The sequence below is a fragment of the Diabrotica virgifera genome, chromosome 2, assembly GCF_917563875.1.
Source record: "Diabrotica virgifera virgifera chromosome 2, PGI_DIABVI_V3a".
In the NCBI taxonomy this organism is placed as follows: domain Eukaryota; kingdom Metazoa; phylum Arthropoda; class Insecta; order Coleoptera; family Chrysomelidae; genus Diabrotica; species Diabrotica virgifera.
In genome coordinates, this window is record NC_065444.1 from 105,455,597 (window position 1) to 105,477,408 (window position 21,812).

General features: G+C 36.0%; 1 protein-coding gene across 3 annotated transcripts in view; it reads left to right on the forward strand.

Moving 5' to 3' along the window:
- The window catches only part of LOC114328891 (transcriptional enhancer factor TEF-1), a 522,782-nt gene that overhangs the window by 96,489 nt on the left and 404,481 nt on the right, over nt 1-21,812 (forward strand). The window lies entirely within an intron of this gene.

Below are 21,812 nucleotides of genomic sequence, written 5' to 3' on the forward strand. Positions count from 1 at the left end.
TTTTTTTTTGGCTCTTGTACAGCATGTCTGCGTAAATTGTAACCTATACCATATGGCGTGGTAAAAGCTTTCATCCCTAAAAGTAGGGGAGGAAAGTATGCTAAATTTGCAGTTACTCGAGCGTTATAGGGACCTAATATGTTGTGAAGAGTAAGTTCTAAAACCAAAAAAAGTTAATTTAAGTTTTCCATGTTAGTGGGGACTTTCCATTTTTTAATTTATTTTTCCATTTTCAGCAATCGTTTTTTACGATTATAGCGCCATCTATCCATAATTCGAAAAACTGTCTAGAATAAAAGTTGCTTATTTTTACTTGAAGAATCCAAATCTAGAATAAAAATTGGGGGCTCCTATTTAATATTTTAATGTAACCCAAACCCCACCTACGTGGAGGGTCGTGAATGGTTCCATTCGATAGATTTTCCAAAAATATTGAATACGTGTCTTTTGCAATTTTCGCGAAAGAGCGCGGGGTTCTTATTTAAAATTTTTAATTTACCCCCCACCCCTCTTCGTGGGGTTGTGTTTGGTATCATTCGGTAGATTTCTGAAAAATATTAAACACGTATTTTTTAGTTTTTCGATCTGATGTTCATTTTGCGAAATATTTGATTTTTTGTGAAACTTTGCAACTCGCCCATTCCCTTACGCCCCGCTCAAAGCGCCAGATTTTTTAAATATACACTGTTTTGCATGTACTTAACATTATCTTATCTTAATCTGATGATTTCGAGTTTTTCTAAGGATAGATTTTTTATCCGGACCCCCTCTTAACGATCTCCCCTGTATTAATAGGCAATATATGGTAGAGGTACATTTTCAGGGTACCAGGTTTTCCCCATATGATAATCTGACGCGCTCGAGTAACTGCAAAAATCCCCGCTTGGGCTCCCCTACCATAATCCAAAATGGTCGCAAATATACTATATTTTCCTTTAAGACATTTTTTATGTAAGTGTATATTTACTTTCCTGGTTACTTTCATCCGGTGCGTAATAAAATCTTCTTTTGCTTTTACTCTTTAAACCATTAATATCGTTCAACAATAAGTCAGCCTCGATGAAAGAAGAGTTCAATGACTAGAAATTTATTGACCTTTTTTATAGGAGCTCTATTTTCAGATTGGCACTTATCACTAACAGCCAATTAAGAAGACCAAAGCAAAGCGACAATTTTATTCTATTTAACATCAGTGGTTGTGATTAATTCGTTAATAGTTTGTGATTTTATCGATACGAGGGGAGGTAGTAATTATTGTTTATTGCCTTTTACTATCATTTAGTAATCTCTTAAAATTGTTGCGTAATAAAATTTTGTTCTGTTTCTAGTGATTTGGCTATAAGTTCTACTTACCTTCAACTTCAAGTTGACCCTGTGCTTTTACCCTGGTGACGATGCCACTCCTTTTCGGGGGCAAAACATTGTTTATTAAAAAAACATCGGGAATGAATATGTCCCCAAAGACTGGCTCAAACAAACTTTTGTTGAAATACCAAAAAAGGCCAACAGCTAGTATTGCAAAGAATACAGAACAATTAGTTTAATGAGCCATGTGCTAAAGTTGTTCCTAAAAATCTTTTATTCAAGAATATATACCAAATGTGAAGAAAACATTGGCAATCTCAGTTTGGTTTCAAGAGTGGTTTCGGTACAAGGGAGGTACTGTTTAGCATTCTGGATGTGAATGTTGATGTATATGCCTTCTTTGTTGAATATGAGAAGGCATTCGACACTGTTCATCACGATAAGTTAACGGGTATATTAAAAGAGATAGGCCTGGATGAACGAGACATTCGGATAATAGGCAATTTGTACTGGAATCTAACAGCTGACATCAGAATTAACAAGTAGCCATCTGAAGAAATTCCCATTCTGAAGGGAGTTAGACAAGGTTGCGTGCTCTACCCTCTTCTGTTTAATTTGTATGCAGAAAAGATCTTCAGAGAACTAGTAGAAGACAGACCAGAGGGAAATAATCTGAGACACGCTGATGACACAGTTCTGCTAGCAACGGACAGGAATGATTTGCAGCACTTTTACATTCAATGACGGACCATAGCCAACAAATGGTTCTCAAAATAAACAAAAAGAAACCCCAATAGATGGTAGAGAGTACAAGCATACAAGTATAAGATAGGTACTATTCAACAGAGAGTTAAATATTACGCTTATTACGCTGCTATGTGTTCAGCATTTTGTTCTATGGAACGGAAACATGGACCCTCATGGAAACAATGTGCAAGAGGATTGAAGTTTTTGAAATGTGGGCTTACCGCAGAATGTTGAGGATATCGTGGATGAACAGAGTAACAAATCAAGCGATAATGCAACGACTAAACAAAGAAAGAGAAGTACTGAATATCATAAAACGAAGAAAATTAGAGTATTTTGCCCACGTGATGAGAAATCCGAAATATGAAATACTACATATCAATTATCCACAGAAAGGTAAAAGTGATATGGAGTGAGCACCACGACACTATTTAGGTCAGCGGTTCTCAATTTGTGGTACATGTACCACTGGTGGTACATATTATTATTTACGGTGGTACGAAAAACGCAAAAACTTAGCCAAAATCAGCACTATTATAATTAATTAGATTACCTAGCTAGATAGATATTTCAGTTAGGTGGTACCAAAGAAACATAAAAAGTATTTTGTGATACATCACTCAAAAAGCTTGCGAACCACTGATTTAGGTGGACAAAGTAAAAAATCATCAGAATGATCACCAATACGCCAATGTTCTGGGAGGAAAAGGCACTTAAAGAAGAAGAAAGAATCAATATGTTAACCAATTTTAAACAACCTTTGTCCTATAGATTTTTTTCTGAAAGTCAATATGTACTTTTCTACTTATTGGTAAGTGAAAATGTCAATCGTTTAACAAAAAAAAAAGCATTTTTTCAAACGGTTTTTTGCGAATTACTCTAAAAGCATGTATTTTATCAAAAAAATAAATTGTGATAAAAAGTGTAACTTAAAAAAATTTAAAAAAAACGGGTGTCTGTAACCCCAATACAAATGGATAACTAGCTTATTGAAACTTGGTTCTTCAAAACTTTTCAAATTGGTTTCAAAATTGAAAGTTTCAACGTGAAATATGAAAAAACCAATGCATTTTTAGTGTAAGTCTCTCAAACCTTTTTTGTAGTGCTTGAAAAAATCTTTATTTTTACCAATTTAGCACCAATCCTAAGGGAGTTATGACAAAAATCAGGTATAAAAGTAATTACAGTAAAACCTCCGTTAACCGAAACATCGTTTAACCGAAATGGCTGACAGATTAAATAATTTCGTCAATAAAAAGTAAATTAAAATAAAAGCAATAAATTAAGGAAAATGAACATGTTTAGAGTGTTTTTTTTAAGAAATCATCTATTTTCTTTTGTGTTTTCCTTTGACAACGATGTTTTGCAGCTATATCTCTCCAATACTATGTAATTTTATACAAGAAGAATACGAAAAACAATGTTATTTTTAACCGAAATTCTTGTTACCCGAAACGGCCTCCCCCCAATTATTTCGCTTAACAGAGGTTTTACTGTATTGGTTTTTTTATTCATTTTGCGTGCGATCGCACGCAACAAATGACGCAAGTGTGCATCGAGCTTTAAACATCATTGTGGTATGGGAACATCCATAAACTACGTCGTAAAAATTTCGGACTTTTTAAAACCCTCCGCCCTTCCGTCGTAAAGCGTCGTTTACAGTGGACCCACCCCTCCCCCCCTCATACCGACGTCGCAATTGCAAGTCATGACCCCCCTTTTTAGTGATTTTTTTTTAAATCCATGATATTTCTGGATTTTTTAAAGTTAGTTATTACTTACTATGTAGTTCATTAATATCCGCGTACTTTTTTCTCTCAATTTACTGTACAACTAATTAGCTTTATTGGGACAAAAGATAATACTTTTATCGGAGTTCCGATATGCTTTCTTAACTGCATCATATTATAAATCTTGATACTTATTTTGTTTTGATTTCAATACCATTTCTTTTATTAAGTATAAATACAATGTACTAACTAAATAAAATAGAATATTTTGTTTCTATTAATTCTTGTACATAGAATTGGTTTCACACCAACAGTTTAATAGTTATTGCTTCCAGACGTTGTTCTGTATAGAAGTGTTTGTTTAAATACATAGAACAATGTTTTATCGTTTGCTTTTCTGTACAAAACTGCTAGCAATATTATTAAGGCTGTGAGTGATAAAAACGAAATGAAAAGTAAGCGATAAAAGTAATATACCTACTAATTCATTTTAATTCTAAAATAGGGTAATTTTTTATATTCGTGAACATCAAACGACGTCGGATGTGCACTCATGGCCCCCTCCCCCCTGTCGTATACCGTCGTAATAAGCAAAGACCCCCCAACCCCTTTTCAACGACGTAGTTTATGGATGTCCCCTATCAAGGAAATTAAACAAATGTTTAATTTTTTAAAGTTGTGTTGAAAACATTGGTCACTCATTTCCAACCATATATTTATTTAAGTACTGTAGTAGTTCGGCGTTAAGAAATGTAAATTCCTCTAAACATTTATTAGGTATTTGCGGTGTTATCTGAATAAATATGTCAGCCAAATCACGATTTTACTTCAACACCATTTTATTTTCGTCGATTGTAACGAAAGGAGAACTGGTTCTACGACAAGTCTGCAATTTTTATCGCATTTATATCTAGAGAAATGTATCGGTAACTCAAGTAAAAAGTGCGGTTTGTCTACGGAGCGGCGCGCTACATATAAATCAAGTCGTGCAATAATATTAGCAATAAAACGTAAAATTACATATTTAATCCAGTTTGAAGGTCGCATAATACACCCAGCTGTTCGTTCGTATCGTATTAGAAGTAACTGTACCTTTAGATTCGTTAAGCATTACTGAACATTGTTTATCTGTGTGTGCAGACGCACGTGAAATTGTTGTTCTTGTTTTTAAGTACCATGTTCTCTGTGAAGGATCACGATTGCGATCCAAAATGGATATATTATTTACTTTTTATATCGCGTAAAAGTACGCCGAGGAACTCCCAATTTGAATGAAAAAGTTAATATAACTTACAAAAAATTGTAAGTTAGATTAACGCGTGGGAGTTTCGAAGAATTTTGGTGAAGTAGTTATGACTTCCTCATTACTTAATTAAGCTTATCAAAAATGTTGCTGGAAGCATTACTTAATTAAGCTTTTCAAAAATGTTGCTGGAAGCTATCCAATGATTTGGTGACGAAATTTAAAATGCACTAAATATAAATATATCTTGTCACCGATCACCGTGATGTACGAATTAAGTGGGGTGGGGGATGGTTTGAAATATTTTTTTATTATTTCAAATAAAAGTGCATACTTTCAAGAATAGTCTCTGAAAATTTCAAAATAATCGGAGTAAAATTACCAGAGATACAGCGTGTTGAATATCTCTACCTTCGACTCGCTTTGCCGCGACTTTGCGCCAGCACGCTTGAGCGTAGTGAGAAACGTTAAACAACTGTTCGCCTTCTCTTTTGTAGATTACTCCTCGATTCAAAAAACATATTCCAATGTGCACCACTTTACGATTTGGCAGACAAATAAGAAGATGAAGATGCAGTTGTCAAAACTTTAAACTCATTTTTCTCAAACTGCTTTTTCAAATGCGGTGGACATTCTAACTGAAAAACTACTCGGCCGATCTGCCTGATATTTTGCACAGATTTTCTTGAGAGACTTTTTATGAGGTAACAACGTCGAGATATTTTTCTTTTTTTGCTTATTTTTTGTTCAACAATAATAAATCTGTTGATTTTCACAAAATTTTTACCAAAAATTTCATTTTTTTGATTTCTGAGTGATACAAAAAATTCAAAAATCATTAAAAATAAAAAACTCGACCTTGTGACCTTGTGAAACTCATAAGCTAATTAAATCTTTTTGAATTTTTTGGTTCGTATGATCTAGTGACGAGTTCTGATGCCCACCGCATAATCCATTTTTTGTTAAGTTGACAATATTTACAACGAAATATACTCTCAGGAACTATATATTCTTTGGTATTTAACTAGTTATTTAAATTTAATGCCCTAGGGCGTTATCTAGAGCATTATATCATACTAACTGACTTCGAAATCTTGTCATTATTTGTCAAATAATATACCAGTGGGACTCTTAGCGATCCCGTTCTGTTAGCGTCAGCTGCATCGGAAAACTTATGCTAGCTCATATTGATCAAGTCTTTTACCTTGAAAACCTTTTTATGAAAAGAGCTCCATACCTTTTATCAAAAAAGTGCATTTATTGGGAAAAAAAATAAAGCGAAACCGAATGGTTCACTGCTCGCTAACTGATTTTTCACAAAACTGTACACGGTACGGCAGTTATAATCATCCCCATTAAGTTCCTACACTAACAGTATACTTACCTTACCTCGTATCGTACTTAATATGGAATCTAGTTAAACTTGTAATACTGCAACTTCACTAGGTTCATAAGCTAGAGGCCCTTCAGTTTCAGGTTTTTTGTTACCTAAATTCCCAGCTTCTTGATTTTTTTTACTAACTTCAGAACATTAGTGTTACAAATGTGACAAAAAAACCTGGGCCTAGATAATAAAATAAAGTCTCTAAACCATTGGCACTAAATCAACTAATTAAGCAAATAAATACAATTTAAAGTTTAAAAGTCCTTTTAAATAAATAAAATAAAGTATTGGACCGAATTCAAAAATATAAAGACTAATGTACAGGGAATTGCAAGGGCTTTAAGGCGATATCTTATTTGACCCTCATTGTCACTAAAAATGTTGGGGTGGTTGTTACCCTGGATTACGGATGAAAGTAAAATAACCTAAAATACCGGAAAAATCTGCCCCTATTTAATCAGAAATTGACCTGTCGCTGGGTTTTTCAAAAATGTCGTAGTTACTGATAATGCCTCTTTTTCGTTTTAGTTGGCCACCCTGTATATACATACTTACAAAAAGGGAAGTTTCGTGCAGAGACATATTTTTAGTTACTATTATTCTAGTGCACACTGTTTGTATTTACATAATATTGTTTGTTATTTATAGCAAAAAAGATTTTGAAGTGAACGAATACTTTATACGGAATATATTGCATCGATGCATCAAACCTTCCATCATGTTAGTAATATTAGGTATTGTTTTTATGCGATAGAACATCGCTTACGTTCTCACCGCCTAACACGTTAAACATTTTATAAATGATTTATATTTTATTGTTCACATGCTAATAAATAATATCTTGTGTGGGCTATTGAATATTAAAGCATAAATTGGAATTTTAAAATTGTCTTAATTGATAGAGCAGCGAATAGCATTTCCAGTTCTACCTGAATTACATACAAGTTTATAATTAGGTACCAGTTAGTCAATTTATTTTAAATTTTAAGGTCTTGCTGGTTAATCTTTGACCATCTTTCTGTTATGCCGACAACTGGAAAAGAGTTATGTCTTGTCTTCATCTTCTTATGTAAGAGCCGATCATTTTAAGAAGCCTAATATAATAGCATATCTCTATGATAAGTAGACCAATATGCATATCTTGGAACAATGATCAACTCTACAAATGATTACTTCCAGGAGATTAAAATTTGAATAGAAAAGGCTAGAGCGAATTTTAACAAAATGAGAAAATTGCTCTGCACAAGAGATCTAAGGTTAGAGCTAAGAGTTAGATTGGCTAGGTGCTACCTTTTCTCGACCCTTTTACGGAATGGAAGCTTGGACCTTGAATGCGCCATCAATGAAAAAACTGGAATCATTCGAGATGTGGGTATATAGAAGAATTCTGAAAATATCATCAACAGAACACGTCACAAACAAAGAGGTTCTGAGAAAGATGAATAAAGAAATGGAAGTCTTAAATACAATCAAGACCAGAAAATTGGAATATCTCTGACATATTACACGTGGAGAGAGATACAACTTGCTCCAACTCATTAGGCAAGGAAATATTCAAGGAAAAAGAAGCATAGGGAGACGCAGAATATCGTGGCCTCGCAACCTGAGAGAATGGTACGGATTTACATCAAACGAACTTTTCATAGCAGCCGTCTCCAAAGTACGAATAGCTATGATGATTGCCGACCTCCGTTGCGGAGATGGCAGTTGAAGAAGAAGAATATAATGCTAGTGCTATAATGCGCTAGTTTATGATGAAATAAAATCAAGTAAGGCTGGCGACCAGTAAGCTCAAATATAATAAAGCACCAATTAAAATACTTTGGACATGTTCTGAGAGCAAACACAGAGAACATGGAAATACTCATTGTACAAGGATAGGTGGAAGGCCGAAGATGACTAGGAAGATCCCCAATAAGATGGATCAAATTACAGGAATTTGCAAAAGATCTATGCTATTTGGAGAGAGAGAGAGTTTGTAATAGGAACGACAGGGACTTAGCTATCACAATTCATTTAATTGATAAAAACTTGCTGTTTGATTTGCATAGATTTTTTTCTATACCAAAGAAAGTGAATATACGTGCGAGTGCTATCAAACTCCAAAAAGTCATTCTTTTAAATCGTATCAAACTAGTACACAGCTACCAATAACTCGCCTGTTGGGTTTACTTTTTCTTACGTCAGTTGAGACCCTACTACCTTTCCAACCTACCGTCCTACCTTCCAACTCTCTTGAAGGTTCCAATTTTAATGACTTGTACGCCCGTATTAATAAAACAAAATTTATTCCTCTAGCCATATGGATGTTCAGCTTATGGCCCGTATCACGTTTCTTCAGTGCTCCATCATAAATATTTCATTTTGATGTCACCTTAGATCCCCACCATAGTCTCTGGAAGGTACACGTTTAAATTTAGGGAGTTCTTCAACTTTATCAACCTTCCATTCCGTATGTCCTTCAAGAAGGTCACTCGGGACATTAAAGGATTCTACAGCATAAGTTAATAAAAGGCGAAAGACAGCATATTTCAGGCACATACTTAGACATGTTAAGTACGAGTTGTTGGAGCTGATTATGAAGGGTAAAATCGAAGGAAAAAGGGGTCTTGGTAGACATCCTGGACGGATCCTGGCGGAAAAACATTCGTGACTGGACCGGGTTGAACAATTAGTGGAGTCGGCGCTAGAAGAAGAAGACAGCATAAGTCAACCAAAAGTAGTTTACTTTTTTTAAGCAGTTTTTTTAACTTCAACCACCACAATCTTTTGGGAAGGAAGTTGCAGCTCTGCTGATTTTTTTTTGTTATTTTCTCATGGAGAATACGTCTCTCGTACATCCTGTCCGCTTAGCAGCCTATATTGCATTAGCTCTCCCTCGAGAAGTAGTTGGAGGTTTCCGTGATATGATGACCTTGTAAGTGGTAAATATTCTTCTCCTTGAGGGTTCTTTTTGGGCTCTAAATAATCATTGCCGAAATACTGTAAGGTTTTTAAAATACTGCGGCGTCGTTCAATTTTGTCGAATTCGACTAATTCATATAAATTTTGATCGTCTGTGACCGTGCATCCAACAAAATCATTACAATTTTACCACAGAGAAACTTGTTTCTATGCTGCAATACTGCAGAATTGATATCATCGACGATTTTGTCGAACGACACCGCAGTATCGTGAGTCGCCGGCTTAATGTTTGTGCCTGTCCCGATATGGTGGGGACTGATGACTGTTTCTTAGTTCACCGGACATCCTTTTTGGATTAATTTTTGTAAGTTTTTTGGTCCTTAGAATGTTTTGTTTTTATTTATGTTAATTTGGTCTATGTTGGTTCTAAAAGTAAGGGATAAAAGCGTGTCCCCATTTACAGAACTCGAAATTTCGGTATAAGACCAATGTTAAAGGAGGTGCCAGGTGATTCAGTGCCTTTTAGACACGCAACCATGTAGATTGGTGTTGTAATTCAAGTGCTTGCATGAATATCTCTTGTTGAGATTGACAGAAATATGACAGATTGACATTTGACTGGTGATATTTGACAAAAGTCCACTTTAACTGATTATGAAACCGAGTGTTAAACTCTTAAATACTTAAACATTTAAATTTAATTTCAAAAGAATTACAGGTTATACCTTTCAATCAGATTGATGTAATAGCTACATGCTACATCATGGAACAAGGGGAATACCCGAATTGCAAACCCTCAAATTAATGACATCTGGATGGGAATATATAACAGCGCTAACAGGCCTTATAGGCCTACGGCTTCTAAATTCTGGATAATATTTCTCCATTCTTTTCGGTCCTCTGCACTCTTTCTCCAGTCCTTCACCCCGATTTCTTCTAAATCCCTCTCTGCGGCCTCTAACCATCTCTTCCTTGGGCGACCTCGTTTCCTTTTTCCCAGTGCTCTGTCATTCAATATTCGTTTGACGTTTCTACTTTCTGGCATTCGAGTAATATGTCCCAGCCATCTAACTCTTTGGGCTCGTATTTTTGTCGTTATTTTTGGTCTCCCATACATCCTCATTACTTCTTCATTTGTTCGTCTCCTCCAGGTTTTCTCTGCTATCTGTATACCTCCAAAAATCTTTCTCAGGACCTTCCTTTCGCATATCTGTATCTTCTTCTCCTCTTGTTGATTCATTACCCACGTTTCGCTCGCATACAACACTGTGTGCCGTATTATCGTTTCGTACATTCTGATTTTCGCGTTTATTGATACATTTTTTGCTTTTAATATCATGTTTAAGGCACCCACAACTCGACTTCCCTTCAATAATCTTTTATCTATTTCTTTTTCTTCCCTTCCAATATTGGTTACAGTCACTCCCAGGTATTCGAATTCTGATACTTCCTTAAATTTATATTCATCTCCTTTGCCTTTCAATTTTATATAGTTATCCTCTTTATTTATATTTCCTTTCATTACCATGTATTGTGTTTTTCCTTGGTTGATTCTTAATCCATACCTTTTTGCTTCCGCTTCGAACTAAAAGTTTTATTAATGTTAAAGAACGATTAAGAGGTACCTATAAGGGTAAATAAAAATGTAATAAAACAGCAAAATTGATTATTATCAGCTCTCGTAAACTAGAAAAATTGATGTAAGATTATTAGCCCAGTAAATGAACGGGAAATACGGCGATACCGTGTAATTTTCAGGGGCAACTCCGAATTGCATGAAAATTTGGTTTTAGGTTCTACTTACCCTCCACTTTGAAATTGTGCCGTTGGTTGCTTTTACGTGGGGGGTGACAGTCACCCTTTCTCGGGGGTGAAAAAACATACGTTCAAGATAAGACCGGAAATGGATAAATTGACTGATTCTAAGTAACTTTTGCTCTATAGAGTTTTTTATGTAAGTCAACACTTTTCGAGTTATTTGCGATTGAAAATGTTTATTTTTCGACAAAAAAAACTACGTTTTCAGACGGTTTTTCGCAAATAACTCAAAAAGTAAATATTTGATCGAAAAAAATATCCTTAGCAAAAGTGTAGCTTATAAAAAACCTAAAAAAATGGTGTATCAGTAAAGTCTATCAATCGAGTAAAAACAAAGTTGTAGCTCATGAAAAATACGTTCTTATTCGTCTAATTCCAATCGAATATTTCAAGGTGAAATCACCGAAAATTTAAGCACTTTTCGGGAAAAACCCATTTAAATTTTTTTAAAGTGTTTATAAAAATCTTTATTTTAATTGTTTACAAAAGTTTGTAGCATTAAAAATATGCAAGTTACGCTCAAAATAAAGTTGGCCCTCTTTTTTTTTGGTAAAAAAATGAAAATATCCCTGTGTTTAGCTCCCCAAATGAAATTAATCGCTACCGCTTTACAAACAATTTACTTAATTATCTATTTTTTTATATGATCTGTCAGTCTCACCGGTTTACAGTGCTTATTTTTGAAAGGGTTATAGTTGAAAAAACTAGAACGGGTCACTAATCACGAGTGTATGCAAATTTTGAACAGCCATACCTTAACCAATTTTTGTCTTGCGGAAAAACAAAATAAAACTAGCATATTAATATTAGCAAAACCTACATTTTTTTACTCTTTAAGATTTTTCTTATCACTAATACTTTTTAAGTTATTTAGAAAAAAGGAAATTTTTTAACAATTTTTAGAAATTTTTTTTTAATATAAAACCAAATTTTTTTAAAAATAAGCACTTCAAACCAATCAAACTTACAATTCATATAAACAATACACATACATTTAAAATAAATGGTAAAGCAGTAACGATTAATTCTATTTAGGGTGCCAAATAGAGGGAGGTTTTCAAAATGTTTTTTACCAAAAAAAAGGAGCCACCTTTTTTTTCAGTGTAACTCGTTTATTTTTGGTGCCAGAAACTTTTGCAAAAAACAAATGTAAATCTTTTTTTAGATACTTTAAGAATGTTATTAAGCTTTTCCCGAAAAGTGCTTAAATTTTCGGTGATTTTGCGTTGAATTATTCGATTTGGAATTAGACGAATAATATCGTATTTTTCATGAGCTACAACTTGGCTTGTACTCAATTTATATACTTTACTGATACACTATTTTTTTTTGTTTTTTTTTTTATAAGCTACACTTTTGCTAAGAATATTTTTTTCGATAAAATATTTACTTTTTGAGTTATTTGCGAAAAACGGTCTGAAAACGTAGTTTTTTTGTCGAAAAATCAACATTTTCAATCGTGAATAACTCGAAAAGTATTAACTTACGTAAAAAACTTCATAGAACGAAAGTTGCTCATAATCTGTCAATTTATTCATTTCCGGGCTTATTTTAAATAAAGATTTTTCACCCCCCGAGAAGGGGTGACTGTCACACCCCAAGTAAAAGCAACCAACGGCACAAATTCAACTTTGAAGTGGAGGGTAAGTAGAACCTAAATCCAAATTTTCATGCAATTCGAAGTCGCCCCTGAAAATTACACTCCAAAACGGTCATTTATTGGGCTATATGCCTGTAATACTAATTTCATGTAGGCTCATTTAACTATTTTGACTATTCTAATTATCGTCTTGCTGTTTCTACAAAGTATTTTTGTTGTGTTTCAGCATAATAATTAATGCATGACCTCATTGTGACAACGGAATTGACAAGTAGTGTTTTTAAAATACAGAAATATTTCCAGTTGTTAAGTCTTTTAATTTGAATTGCAAATTATAACAGCTATTACATCGCATTATAAGTGTTTTGTTATCTTCTGGTAATGTTTTAAAATACCAATAATAATAAGTTCAACTTGTGGTTGTATTTAATTTTGTTTATCGTTTGTATAAAAGAGAGTATTAGATTGGGATGCGTGTCATTCTTAACCCTGAAGTACCAGCCATCTCAAACACACCTTAAATTTTATCGGCGGAGGTCAATTCTGTGACATTAATTTCTTCTAGACTTCCGCAGATGTAACGTAAAGTGGATGTAAGCGATAAATAGCTTGAAAAAGTGTTCAATGTGAATCAGTTTTTCGCCGCTTCTACATACAGGATAACGTTCTGTCTGTATGAAGAGAACTCTGGAAATCATTGAAAAAACCAAAGTTATTTCTGATAGTACCAAATTAGACGAAGCAACGAAGCACTAAACCTAGGAATTTTGTGCAGTAAGATGAATCGTCATGCAACTTTTTGCATTCGATTAGAGAGAGCGTCAGGCAACTTTGTGAACTAAACTCATCTAGGGCAAAAACTTTTGTGCATAAGAAAATGCATTTTAAAAGTGCATCTCGAAGAGGTGAAAATGAAAAATTTAGAACTCGGGCAATATTGATGGAAATGAGTTGAATTTTTATAATCGGGGGTTTTGGGGATCGCTGAGTCCGAATTTCATATCGGCGATGGTCTCCAAGGTACCTGGTGCCCACGGTGGAACTCGTCGCCTAGAGTTTTACGTTATAATCATTAAAAATCAGTCAATATCCATTACTCGGGGGGTTTTTGGGGTCGCCGGCCACGAATTTAGTGTTGGCGATGGTCTCCAAGATACCTGGTGCCCAGGGTGGAACTCGTCGCCTGGAGTTTTATGTTATAATCATTCAAAATCAGTCAATAACCATTACTTTGAGGGTTTTGGGGGTCGCTGAGTAAGAGTTTCATGTGGTCGATGGTCTCCAAGATACCTGGTGCCCAGGGTGGAGCTCGTCGTCTGGAGTATTATGTTATAATTATTCCAAATCATTTAAAACCATTACGCGGGGGGTTTTAGGGGTCGCTGAGCACGAATTTCATGACGGCGATGGTCTCCTGTGTACCTGGTGCCCAGGGTGGAACTCGTCGCCTGGAGTTTTATGTTATAATCATTCAAAATCAGTCAATAACCATTACTCTGAGGATTTTGGGGTCGGCGAACAATATTTTCATGTGTTCGATGGTCTCCAAGGTACCTGATGCCCAAAGTGGAACTCGTCGTCTGGTGTTTTATGTTATAATTATTACAAATCATTTAAAACCATTACTCGGGGAGTTTTGGGGGTCGCTGAACATGAATTTCATGACGGTGATGGTCTCCAAGGTACCTGGTGCCCAGGGTGGAACTCGTCGCCTGGAGTTTTATGGTATAATAATCATACAAAATCAGTCAATAACCATTACTATGAAGGTTTTAGGGGTCGCTGGGCAATAATTTTATGTTAGCGATGGTCTTCAAGGTAGGTATACAATAATCTAAAAAATACGTGTTAAATTAAATGTTAGTGCACGTATTCATATTCAATTTATTTGTATAATATAATCAAAAAATTAATAAAAAAGTAAAATAAAATAAAAAAATATATTTACTTACTTGAAGTTACACAAATTTCTCTCTTCCGCAATTTCGATAACCAAAATTATAAAACAGCGCAGCTATAGACTGTAGATAATGAAAATTCCTTTAATACCAATCTTAAACGGCTTGATATTATAATATTATTATTTATTCTGTAAGTAACAAAACTAATAAGTATAAAATATATGCCTTTTTCAAAACACCAACATTAAAAACTTACTTTGCTTTAAATACGGTATCACTTTTTAGATGTTTTTTATAATTAATTAAAAATTTTTAAAACAACAGAACTACATAAAAGTGTAGCTTGGAGGTATTCACATATATACTATGCTTTGTTTTTAAACCAGGAGCAGTAAAATAAAAAGACAGATTCACGCCGAAGAAAGTCAATAGAAAAATCACCATATACATCTTCTTTTTTGGTTGATCATATCGGTCTTCGACGGTAATCCATCAACATTATATTATACCAATACGTCGCTAAAGAGTTCTAAAAACCACTGTTTTTTATATAAAAGCAGACTAGATATTCTAAAAATTAAAATAATACCGCAGAAAACACAAAAAATCGCTGATATAACTTAATTACCCTTGAAATGCCAATTAGGTCAAAATTTTATAAATGTCATTAGTGTCAAAATTTAAAGACAACTGCTTTAAAAGCGACAAAATTTTACAATAACTTTTAAATAGGTAATTTTTTAGGATATAATTTAAAAGTGTTTTAAGAAAAATTAATAATGAAAAATATATTTAGCGACCCCCAAAACACCGAAGTAATGGATATTGACTGAATTTAAATGAATATAACATAAAACTGCAGGCGACGAGAGTTCCACCCTAGGCACCAGGTATTTTGGAGACCATCGCCGATATGAAATTCGTACTGAGAGACCCCAAAAACTCCCGAGTAACGGTTATTGACTGATTTTGAATGGTTACAACATAAAACTCCAGGCGACGAGTTTCACCCTGGGCTCCAAGTAACTTAGAGACCATCGCCGACATGAAATTCGTACTAAACGACCCCCAAAACCCCCAATTAATGGTTTTTCACTGATTTTGAATAATTATGACATAAAACTCTAGGCGACGAGTTGCACCCTGGGAACCAGGTACCTTGGAGACCACCGCCAACATTAAATTGTGTGTAGCGACTCCAAAAACCTCCCGAGTAATGGTTATTGACTGATTTTGAATGGTTATAACATAAAAACGCTGGGCAAAGAGTTCCAACCCTTGGCACCAGGTACCTTGGGCACCATCGCCGACATGAAATTCGTACTCAGGGACCCTCAAAACCACCAGGGTAATAGTTTTTGACTAATTTTGAATAATTATAACTAAAACTCCTGGCGACGAGTTCCACTTTAGGCACCAGGTATCTTGGAGACCATCGCCTACATTAAATTCGTGGTCAGCGACCCCAAAAACCGCCGTGTAATGGATATTGACTGATTTTTAATTATTATAACATAAAACTCCAGGCGACGAGTTCCAGACTGGGCACCAGGTACACAGGAGACCATCGCCGACATGAAATTCGTACCCAGCGACCCCCAAAACCCCAAAGGTAATAGTTTTTGGCTGATTTTGCATAATTATAACTAAAAACTCTAGGCGACGAGTTCCACCCTGGGCACCAGGTATCTTGGATGCCACCGCCAACATTAAATTCGTGGCCGGCGACCCCAAAAACCCCCGATTAATGGATATTGACTGATTTTTAATGATTATAACGTAAAACTCTAGGCGACGAGTTCCACCGTGGGCACCAGGTACCTTGGAGACCATCGCCGATATGAAATTCGTGGTCAGCGATCCCCAAAACCCCCGAGTATAAAAATTTAACTCATTTCCGTCAATATTTCCCAAGTTCTAAATTTTTCATTTTCACCTCTTCGAGATGCACTTTTAAAATGCATTTTCTTATGCACAAAATTTTTTGCCCTAGATTTATTTATTTATTTAGCGTATGGCTTAAGTATATCACAGAATATAGTTAGATTTATGCATTATACAATGCATCACAAACAGATGTCCAATTTTTTTATATATTCGATTGACCCTTCGGTTGCCATTACAAAGTCTATAGGGTCGCCTGTGTATGCTCTGCGTGGGCAGTCCTGAACAATGTGACTGATCGTCTGTCTTGCAGCGCCGCAGTCACAAGAAGGCGAGGGGAGTTTACCCCATCTGTGGAGGGAGTCGGCGCATCTTCCACAGTTTGTTCGAATTCGATTAAGGGCTGCCCAAATCTTACGGGGACGTTCAAATTCGCCAGGTTTCCCTATGATGTCCGGTAGACTATGGTAATGCGGATCTGTCCTACTTTCCCAATCTTCTCTCCATCGGGTATTTAAGTCAAAGTTGGATTGCTGCAGCGCTTGAGCAGATTGTAGAGGGGGTAACCTGGATCGGAGACGGTTTCCAAGAATATCGGGGATGTCGTTGTGGACTAGAAGCTGGCGACTGTCCATTATTTTGTTATATTCTTTAACCAATGCATGTTCGCGGCGTAGGTTGGGTGGTGCTATATTACTAAGGGTAGGTAGCCACATTGTAGGGGTGGGCTTAATTGTGCCTGTTATCATACGCATAGTACGGTTTAGTTGGGTGTCGACCAGGTGGGTATGCCTGCTATTTAGCCACACTGGAGCACAGTATTCTGCCACCGGATATATCAGGCCAAGAGCAGAGGATCTTAATGTTGATGCTGTGGACCCCCATGTAGTGCCGCAGAGTTTCTGTATTATATTGTTGCGTGTTTTCAATTTTGCTGCTGTTTTCGTCAGGTGTTCTCTGAATGTGAGCGTTCTGTCTAGAGTAACCCCAAGGTATTTCGGGTATTTATTGTGTTTTAACAGCTTGTTATTAAAATACACTCGCAATTCTCTGTTTGCCAACTTGTTGTTTAGATGAAAAGCTGATACTTCAGTTTTTGTAGTACTTGGCTGTAGTCTCCATTTCTTAAGGTATTCGCTGAGGATGGATAAGTCATTCGTGAGAGTGATTTCTGTAGTTTCTAAAGATTGGTGGCTTGTTGCAAGGGTCCAGTCGTCAGCATATCCAAACTTCCGAGATTCGGTTTCAGGCATGTCAGCAATATAGAGGCTGAAAAGTAAAGGGGCAAGGACAGAACCCTGTGGAAGACCATTGTTAAGTTTCATCTGTCTACTCGTCTCCTTTCCCATTATAACCTGGAAGGCTCTGTTGGTCAGCATGTTGTCAATGAGGTTAATTATCTTTCTGCAGGGGATAATGCGGGCCAGTTTATATATTAATCCCTGTCTCCAAACAGTATCATATGCTGCTGTTAGATCTATAAATACTGTTGCTGTCTTTTGTTTCTTTTGAAAACTAGCTTCTATAAAAGTTGTTAATGACAGCACTTGGTCCGTACAGCTTCGATGAGGGCGGAAGCCAGCTTGTTCAATGGGGACATTTTCTAGTATCCTGTGACTAATTCTGTTGAGGAGAAGCTTTTCTAATAGTTTATATACCATGCTGAGTAGAGCTATGGGGCGGTAGTTTTCTGGCTTATCGTTTGATTTGCCCGGTTTCGGAATTGCAATTATCTTTGTTCGTTTAAGTGAGAAAGGAATGTTACCTGACTGAAGTATATCATTAAAGAACATTGCAAGCCACTGTTTCGTGTATGCACCACTGTGTATCAAGAACTCTGGATGGATACCATCAAACCCAGGTGCTTTACCTGATTTCATTTCTTTCAGCGCATGTGTGATTTCAGAAATAAGTATTCTTGCTGAATATTCGGAGTTCGTTCTGTTCATTTGTTTTAATGCCCTTAAGTCTCTTTTCACGTTGGTAGTATGTGTTCGATCTCGTGGAGCTCTGGATAGAGATACTATATGGGAGGCAACCTTGTTAGGAGACATTTTAGACTCTCTGGATTCCAGCTGGTTAGCTCCTCCAATTTTCCGCAACAAGGACCATGCCTGCCGGCTTGATTTTTTGAAGTCAAGGTTTTCGACAGTCTTTATCCATTTTTGGCGTCTAGCTGTATCGATGTTGTGTAAAAGCTCATCGGCTATTTCTCGGTCACCACTTTCGAGAAACTTCGTGTATAAGTCTTCACATGTTTCAGTCCATCCAGGCACATATTCTTTGCGATACCCCCTAGGGATGGTTTTCTTGGCAGTGCTTATTACTGCGCCCACAAACCTCTCATAATGTTTGCTGGTTGGAGGGACCCAGCTCAAGGTCCGGTCTAGTTGTTCAGAGAATTTCTTCCAGTTTGCTTTTCTAAGATTCCACCTGGGTCGAGGATATGATCTAATTATTGGAATTGATATTCCGATGGTGATAAGCACAGGACGATGTTGAGTATGTGGGAAGTCTGCAAGGACACTTCTCGCAGTGTCCCTAGATGAATCTCGCAGTGTCTGGCATCTTGCCCTAGATGAATATAGTTCACAAAGTTGCTTGACACTCTCCCTAATCGAATGCAAAAAGTTCCATGACGATTCATCTTACTGCACAAAATTCCTAGGTTTTGGGCTTTTTAGTGCTTCGTTGCTTCGTCTAAATTTATTTCTACTTGATCCGTTTATCTCAGCTGTACCTTGATTTGCGTGCTCACACGTTGTGTTCTAGAATTGTTTGTTCTGGATGTTTCTTCATGTCTGCTACAGCCCTTCGATGAAACGCCGGGAAAAAACAATTCCAAAGGCCTATTATGGCCTATGTATATACCAAAACGAATGTTTGTACCGTGAAAACTTACATTCTTATTTTATTTTACCGATACCATCTTAAAAACCATTATAATCTAATGAAATGAAGTAGGGCAACTAAAAGAGCGAACACAAAAAATGTTATTTTCAATTGAGGGGACTAGATGCTAAGGGGTACAAGTGACAAAATATTGTAAACTTAGTAAGGTGCACAAAATAATACTAGATATGTAGTACAGTACAACCTGTCATATCCGGACCTCCCCATCCTGGATCTACCGAAATCTACCGAGAAAGGCAGTCCTGCTGTTGGATAACGCACTAAAAGAAGAACTAAAATATGGCGAAATAATGTATTATAGAATCTATAAAACGTGTCTATCGACGAAAGTTATTGACGGCGTTAATTACTGGAATATATGAAGGAGAAAACGTTTCAGAGACTATAAAAGAACTAGTGGTCTTCATATCCGGATTTTTTCATATCCGGATCGGTCTGTCGACACATTGATCCGGATATAGCAGGTTTGACTGTACTAAAAATTTAGTGGCAAAAGATACAGTTGAATTATATGTACTACTGGTGGCAATCACTTATGGACTTATTTTGAATTCATTTTATACATTTTTTTCAAATTTTGCACTTGTTTCTCTTTGCCACTTAATACTTTGTCACTTTTTAGTATCCAATACATTACATTCAAAGGTATACAGGTGTAGTTATAACTGTTTGCCACAAACTCTTTTTAAATATTTCGTAAGTAGTCAAACTAGAACCTGCGATATGTCGCCACCACTAGTTTAATTCACCTGATCTCTTTGCCACTAAATTTTTAATACTGGCTATTATTATTTTGTGCACTTACCTCAGTTTACAATATTTTGTCACTTGTACTCCTTAGCATCTAATCCCCTCAATTAAACCATTTTATCACTTGTACCCCTTAGCATCTAATCCCCTCAATTGAAATTGATTCCTGGAGAAGAGCTACTGGAAAATTCTGGCGCGAAATTAATAATAATAATATCGTATGGTGTTTTCGCCGAGGAGATCCTTTCGGATTGTTCCGGTGCCAATCGCATCTTTAATCTGTATCTAGTGTCGAGCCTCGCTGGTCCTGGGGGACCGACGGCTTTACATGCCCCCGAATTACAGTGAAGGGCTCGTATCATTTTTAGAAATGAAAATAATGTCGTTGTTGGTGCCAGCGAGAAAAAACAACAAATAATAAAGTCCGAGATATTCTATTAAACAAACAATTATAATTATTGTTGACAACGAGAATGGACCATCAATACACTAGGACTAGGAGATCCTGGCATCGATATAATATTTTGTACTCGATTTACATTGGTTCCGAGCGCTAGATATAGGCAATACGTTTCTAGAAAACAGACTATAATTATTGTCCTTTGGCGTCTACATATCTTAATACGTCAGCATGGGTAGCTCACCACGTTACGTACAAACAACGACCAAGAATCAACTGATATACATCCGTCGAAGATTGGTCACCGAAATGGTACCATATGCATGTGTACACCTTTATCAAGTCAAGCAATACTGTCAATCCGATGTCACAAAAAAGGGGCCGACCTCCCTCGAAAAAAGGGGACGTCTACGAGCGCTTATAATATGACTAACGAAAATTGGACAAAAGTTCAACTAATACAAAAGTAGAAAAAACTCTGGCCCGTTAAATGATGTTTCTTCTGTGAGGCTCCTGCGAGAAGGAACAAAATTTTAGGAATAGTGGCTCTAATATTTTGCAAATTATATACCTATCTCCTATCCGATTCTTATTAGTTACAGCTAATATTGAATTCCATGATCATGACCCTCAGAAATAGACTCTACGTTTGTTATCAAATGATACCACGCATAATGTAATAATAACAATAAGTTTGCTATATATTTTTCGTACTTCCGGGCCTAAAGTGACAACTTCACTCCCTTGTGACAGGTACTAAAGTGTCACATTTAATCCCTCCGGGATTAAATATTGACGAAACTCCCGGAACGATTAAATCACAAACAAACGAATTTAAGGGATATTTTATTGAAAAATATAATTAATTAGAATGGTAATTAACGTTAATATTCAAATTAATATTGTGACAGTTCGTCATATTGACCAGTCTTTCCTGGGTTAATGCAGCAGGTAACTGACGAGTAACAGATAGGTCCTTTTCATATTGAACTGGTGTTTGTTTCGAAGATCCTGCGGAAACAGGAAGCGAGAATGAGGACTGTGGCATAACTATAGTGGACGAATCGGCGACTTGACCAAATATTTTATCTGAAATTTTTTGTTTATTTTTAATAGACGATTCAATATATCCCTCGGCCACGTTGGAGGATTTCCATCCTCCATGTCTCTTCAGCACGTCTATTGTTGCTCCCGAATCAGCTAACAAAGACGCAGATGTGCGTCTAAAACAAT